The sequence below is a fragment of the Pollachius pollachius genome (genome assembly GCF_949987615.1).
Source record: "Pollachius pollachius genome assembly, chromosome: 6".
NCBI lineage: Eukaryota > Metazoa > Chordata > Actinopteri > Gadiformes > Gadidae > Pollachius > Pollachius pollachius.
This window is the reverse complement of record NC_136939.1, coordinates 972,847-980,346: the sequence shown is the minus strand read 5'-3', so window position 1 is coordinate 980,346 and position 7,500 is coordinate 972,847.

Sequence of the window (7,500 nt, the reverse complement as noted above, 5' to 3'; positions counted from 1 at the left end):
GTGTTGACCTGTGTGTCTCCTACAGGTGGAGGTGTTGACCTGTGTGTCTCCTACAGGTGGAGGTGTTGACCTGTGTGTCCCCTACAGGTGGAGGTGTTGACCTGTGTGTCTCCTACAGGTGGAGGTGTTGACCTGTGTGTCTCCTACAGGTGGAGGTGTTGACCTGTGTGTCCCCTACAGGTGGAGGTGTTGACCTGTGTGTCTCCTGCAGGTGGAGGTGTTGACCTGTGTGTCTCCTACAGGTGGAGGTGTTTGACCTGTGTGTCTCCTACAGGTGGAGGTGTTGACCTGTGTGTCTCCTGCAGGTGGAGGTGTTTGACCTGTGTGTCTCCTACAGGTGGAGGTGTTGACCTGTGTGTCTCCTACAGGTGGAGGTGTTGACTTGTGTGTCTCCTACAGGTGGAGGTGTTGACCTGTGTGTCTCCTCCAGGTGGAGGTGTTTGACCTGTGTGTCTCCTACAGGTGGAGGTGTTTGACCTGTGTGTCTCCTACAGGTGGAGGTGTTTGACCTGCTGCTGGTCACCAGTGAGAACAGCAGCAGGAAGAGCTATGTGGTTCACTGTGAGGACTGTGCCCGCTCCAAGAGCCCCTCGCTGGGGGGTGTGGTGGTGCTGGAGCAGTACCGCATGGAGGAGCTGATGAAGACCTACGACACCTTCACCCTGGTCAGTGCCTCCGCCTCCACCCTCTCTAGCAGCTCAGCCTGCTCCGTCTCCCCCTCCTGGGGAGATGATGTTCCTGTGGGGGTTTACGTTTACATTTATATTCAGTATGTTTAGCAGACACGTTTATCCAAAGCTACTAACAATAAGTACATCTGGCAGAATAAAGACAATATATCTCTGTGGTTACAGTAAGGGTGTTCATAGAACCAAGTGCCAAGCACTAACAACCACTAGGTTAACCCGTGCCCCGTATACACAAGAGATTACTCAGATAAGATGCTACACAATGCTAAGTACTATTTTTAAGTGCCAGGACGTACAACATGGAATAAGTGCATAAGGGAGGTGCTATGCAGAGTCCAGGTGAACTCTGAACCCGTGAGTCTTGAGTCTTTTGCCTCAAGAGACGAGATGCTGCCTCCCGGCTGTTAAAGGTCACGAAGGTCCTGTTTGTGCCAATCACTCAGGGTCTTTCCTAACAAACGCCCTTTCACTAAGTGCTCCAAGTCCTTTATTAGTTTGAGTGCAGTCAAGGGGGCATCGTTGTGATGTGTCACTTCTGTTCAATGATTAGGGTGTGATTTGGAGCATCTTTAGTTACTTGGTCTCACCTTTTTTCTCCCTCTATCTGTCTCCCTCTCTCTCTCTCTCTCTCTCTCTAGGCTCCGACTCCCATCTCCAAGTAAGGGCGTACATCCTGTCGTCGATCAGCCATAACCAAAACTCTTAAAGGGCCGCAGCACAAGCCGTTGTCGTCAAGGCAACCTCTTTCTACAAACAATTTTTTTTCCAACAGCCAATCATGTCTCTGACTCAATATCGTTTACATCACACAACAAGGTATGGACACGCCTCCAGCCACGTCTCTAGCTCACTGTCTTCCCCATACCAGCTGCTGATTGGACGTGTGTTTTTACATAGAATGACTAGACTGGTTAAAACTCAAGCATATCAAACGCAGACCAATAAACAGGGAGGGCCCGCCCCCAGCACCGGGAGGCCCCGCCCCCAGCACTGGGAGGGCCCGCCCCCAGCACTGGACATCAGGTCTCCCACGTTCAACGGACTCCGCTGTGATTCAGAAGCGTCAAGTAGCCGATTTTCTATGTTAATTCAGGTACTTTTATGCAAATCCTGGTGTTTTTTTTATACACACACACCGATCTAGTTATTCTATTTGTCCACGAGCGTGCTGTGACACTCTGGTACCAGCAGGGGGAGAAGTTTTTCACACTGGCATTGAACCAACCGGTTTTAGTTTTTGGTATTCAGGTAAACTCCTACATTTCTATTTCCTCGTTCTGTGTACAATCCGAGGTGCTATTCCGATCTCGTATACTCTGATCGGTATTACGAAGTATTTAAACGTTCCACCAGCCTAGAGTTGCACCACATTAGCCTTTTGAACTGTATTCTAAAACGGAGACGATTCAACGGCGCGAGAAGATAATGTGATTCTAAAAGGAAATCGGTTCTCTGAAATACGGGTTTAGCAGAGGACTAATCTGGTTTCTTTCTTGGCTGGCAGCCCGCTGTCGGACTGCTGACGGTGCATCCAGATGTCTTTGTTTTCCATTCGAGTCCTGCTCACTTGTGGACGGTGCTAACGATACAACGTTCAAGGTTTATTCTACGTTTTGTGTTTTTAAACGGGAACACTGTCCCATGGTTTTCTTTTTGTACCTCTTTGGTTCCGACGTCCCGCCCTGTTGGAGGGGGGGGACTGTAAATGGTGGCTGTATAGTGTAAATAACGTTGAGTGGAGGCTATGGTGCGGAACCCCCCTGCCGCCCCTGAACTGGGGTTCAACCCTCAGATTGCCAAAGGGACACGCAGTCATTAAAGGCAGAATTCAGGAGCAAGGGGTCGTAAATCAAAGGTCTAGCTGCAATACCTACAATCAAGTGAAGAGCAGTCCTTTGGCTGACTTTGTAGGGAGAGCCCTGCTACTTAGCTAGCTTAGCCTCCCGGATAAGGGCTAGCCCTGGTGAGACGGGGTCAGACTTCACCAGCCCTTTGACAGACTGCTACATTCCCTGACACATCCCTCTACGATACGATCTTTGATTTTAAACTGCAAATATAGTTTTTGTGTAGATGGCTAAACAAATCAGGCAAAAGCGACAGACACATGCCTGCATGTTCTGTTTTTTTTATTAACATATCGATAAAATAATGTTTGCTAGCACATGAGCTAATGATAGGAGCTGGTCCCAAGGTGCTTGGAAACATATTTTTTTCAAACAATCAAAATAGCAAACTTTTCACAATTTTGCCACTAATCAATGTATATATTTGTTTTTGTTTATTTGACGTTCTTGTTTGGTTTTGAATACAGAATCTGCTTTATAAATGGTTAAATCTTTGATCTGTGTGAAGAATCTGTGCTGCCGTCACTGTAACACAACATAAGTCCGTAGCGTTTCTCATTCTGCTTACAAACGTATTTAAATCGAGTTCCTTCGCCGTTTTATACCTCTTTACGTTCCCGGTCCGATCTTATCGGACGACAAAGAAAATGAAAGAAAGAATTGTAGATTGTGACTTTATTTATACTGTATATGGTTGTTTTCTTAAATATATTTATTGCGATGGTACTTCATTGACTTTGGGGCTACACAGTGATAAACAAGACACCCGTGATGCATTGTGGGTAGTGGGGGGAAGGGGGGGGGATGCTGGATGCTGTTCTTGGTGCTAGACTGCAGCGTCCCCGTCTGACCTCGTGTTTCTGTGATCCACCGAGGAGACGGTGCTTAGGGAATGGACCGCCACGCTCCACAGGTGGCCCATGGGTTCTTCGTGGGCGGAATCCGGGAAAATCATGAATATTAATGACCTTGGTTTAAATCCCTAATCCAATCCAGAAAGGCTCGAATCCCTCACGTGACCGCAGGGAAGGTATCTTAAATTGTAATGTATATTAAACTAACGTTAGTCAAACGCATTTCTCTGATAGGGTTAGGGTTAGGAGTCAGTGTACAAATTTGACTGACAGGCTGCCTGTCCAATCCTAGCGCTTGAGGCGGGACTTTTCCGGATTCTGCCTACGAAAAACAGTCGCTTAGCGGTGGACCTTCTGAACACTGTTACAGATGACCCCGGCGGAGGTTCTGAACACTGTTACAGATGACCCCGGCGGACGTTATTAAACTTGTTATTAACGTTGTTATAGTTCCCATCACTCCAGGATCGCAGATCGTTGGCGGTCTCTTACTTGGTGTTTCCGTCGCGGTCGTATGATCTCTCACGGTGAGCCGTCTGTGTTTTACGATGAACTGGAACCACGGTTGTAACTCTGGAAACGGACTCTGCACTGAGACACCAACGTTGTGTGGTTATCGATCTATCTGGTCCACGTGGAGATCAGCGGTGTGTTCTCCTCTCGACCTGTTTGTATTTATTTTGCACTGATCTGAAGGTTAACACGTCAACAACAACAACACCACCGGGCCGGACCTGTCTTAAGACCTCTGTGATTTTCTGTGACATACTGTTGTTGTTTAAAAGAAATAAACCTGTTTTGATAAATTCTTTACCAACCGTTACTGGCCGTCATTTCAACTGGTTCCCTCATATGTCACTTCATGGTTATTATCAAAAGCGATCCAAGTTTACCTATAGAAAAAACGTTTCAGCATAAAAACAACTTTAATACTGTATACTTTCATTTTATTCAACTTCAATGTGGTGGTAAAATTAATCAGGAGCTTCCTGTCCACCTGGGTAGAGAAGCAGATTAAACTGGACATTGTGTCCACATTTTACTCTCTCAATCAAAGTCTGGTTCTTAGGCGTTGAGGCGGTAATACGCCCCGCCCGACCAGACTCTAGAGGGGCGGCATTCTGGAGATAAAATAACACATTTCTCTTCCATTTGCTCTCCTTTCTGCCCTGTTTCTCTCTCGCCCTCACTCTCAATATCTCTCTCTCTCAGTCTCTCCCTCCCCCCCTCTCTCTCTCTCTCTCTCTCCCTCCCCCTCTCTCTCTCTCTCACCCCTCCCCATCTCTCTCTCTCCCCCCTCTTTCTCTCTCCCCCCTCCTCTCTCCCTCCCCCCTCTCTCTCCCTCTCTCTCTCTCCCCCCTCCCCTCTCCCTCCCCCCTCCCTCTCCCTCCCCCTCCTCTCTCTCTCTCCCCCTCCCCCCCCTCTCTCTCTCCCCCCTCCCCTCTCCCTCCCCCCTCCTCTCTCTCTCCCCCCTCCCCTCTCTCTCTCCCCCTCCCTCCCCCCTCTCTCTCTCTCCCCCCTCCCCTCTCCCTCCCCCCTCTCTCTCTCTCCCCCTCCCCCCCCTCTCTCTCTCCCCCCTCCCCTCTCCCTCCCCCTCTCTCTCTCTCCCCCCTCCCCTCTCTCTCTGCCATTGTCCCTCCACTAACCTGTGGCTCCTAGCTGCCGTTCAGTAACGAGCCGACCAGATGTTAGTCTCCAGATGATCTGATCTGGTTCCTCTCTGGTCCATCAGGAGCGTCTGCACCTGGGACTGTCCGTCACCAGGTGACCTCCAGCTAACTGTGGGAAGCTCTGCAGCCCTTGGTGCACGTGCACTCCATGAGCATGCACATGGAAGGGCCAGAACAGAAGTGAAACATGTTTTGATATATGTCGTAAAAGTTAAAATACAAATGGTGCTTTCATTAAATTCTCCTTTTATTGTGGCGGTCATCGATAATATCAGCCACTTCCTGTCCACTTGATAACCTTTCCACATCTTTCTTCGGTTATTGTCCGGCTGAATCTCTGCGATCGCTCCCAGAGTCGCCTCTCTGCAGTCCCAGCGGGTATCAGGGCTCCATGTTGGACCTTCTCCACGACTCTCTGCTCACACGGCGCTACAACTCAAACCGTCCTTCACCTCATTCTATTCTTATCTGTATTTTACTATTTCCCACCAGAGGTTTCTAAAGCGCATGAGAATGTAAAAACAGCTTTGGGGGCGGGGCCGTCTCATCTGGGCCCAACAGGATATCCTGCTTCCAAGGACAGGAAGAAGCTCCTTCCTCCGCCAGCCGACAAACGCTGACCGACAAAACGCTGGCATGCCTCCGGTCCCTGACTCTGACTCACCTCTGAACTTCTTACTTTACCTACATCCATACATGTTACCCTCTGAATGTTATTCAGTACCTAACATCACTACATGTTACCCTCTGAATGTTAACCCTAACCCTTTTCTACCCTGAATCAAACATCCCAGGGATGAGTACTTGAAAAGTGGATCACGATGTTACAACAATCACAAAAAAAGAAATGCTCACATAAAACTAACCCATAAACCAAACCCTTACCCCAAAACCAAACAATAAAACTCAAAACTAAACCCTGAAACCCTAAGAGGTGACCTGGACCATAAAACCAAACCCCAACACTTCAACCCTAACCCTGGCTCTAGAACTCAAATCCAAACCCAATGGAAACCCCTCCGTCTAGAACCTAAAATCGCCCCCTTAAACACAACCCATAAAACTCCCTAACCCCAACCCTCGAACTGAAATCCTCAGACCCCATCAATAAGAACCTGTACCCTAACCCTAAAACTGAAATCAAAAACTAAAACCCAAACCAGAAAAACCCCTTACCCCAACCCTAGAACCAGAAATCAAACCCTAAAATCTGACCCAGAGAAACCCCTTACCTTGACCCCAACCCTAGAACTGAAATCAATCCCTCAAACTCAGACAATTGGAACCCCAAACCCTAAAACCACAAACTAGAACCTAAACGCAAACTCTGGAGTCTAACACAACTATGACCCCTAACCTTTGAATCAGACCTAAAACTTAACCCAGTTAACAGTGTGAGCTGCCTGCCTATACCTATCTATCAATCAAACCCTCATCCACTCATCCATCTCTTCTATGGGATAAGTTCCATGAACCCAGTTCTCCTCAACAATTTAATATTATAACATAATAATATAATGATATCATATAAAATGCTAAGCAAGCCACTGAATCCTGACTGACACTAAACTGAGCCTGGAGTCCGTCTCCCATATCTTAACAAGTCTTCAAAACGTTCACACAGAAATGTGAGATCAATTAGTTTGGTGCTCAGTCCAGTTCTGTCATCAGAGTCCAGAAAGAACGACCTGCCCCCCCCCCTTCTCCACCCGTCCTAAACACATAAACACAGACACCCCAATGGGACTGTGGAGAAATGCAAGAACATTTCAAAATACTAATTTCTCTCTTTGAACTGCAGTCTTATCAGCCCTGTAATGCCCTCTCCCTCCCTTTCTCTCCCTCTCCCTCTCTCTCTCCCTCTCTCTCTCTCTCTCTCTCTCTCTCTCTCTCTCTCTCTCTCTCTCTCTCCCTCTCTCTCTGTCCCCCCCCCTCTCTCTCTCTCTCTCTCCCTCTCCCTCTCCCTCTCCCTCTCTCTCTCTCTCTCTCTCTCTCTCTCTCTCTCTCCCCCCTGTTGTCCACATTTCCTCTAACTCTGCTTCTCCTCAAAGGTTCAAAGGTCAAATTTCTGTCAGTAAAACTCCAAAACACAAATCTCCTCACCCCTCAACCTCCCCCGCGTCTCTCAGCGGCGGCAGCGCTGGGGAACACCATATCACTCGCTCACAGTCCCTCCCGTTCTCACTTTATTAACTACACACTCAGCCTCAGGCGTCAAACCCGCAACAATAACGCCATTGTGGGTCGGATCCACCGTGGATAGGATCCCACCGTGGATAAGATCCCACCGTGGATCAGGTCCCATCCTGGATAGGATCCCACCGTGGATCAGGTCCCATCCTGGATAGGATCCCATCCTGGGTCGAATCCCCATTTGGGTCGGATCCCGTCTCTGCGTTGAGTCGGTGGCTGCAGGCGGGGAGAGCACTGCTGAATGAGG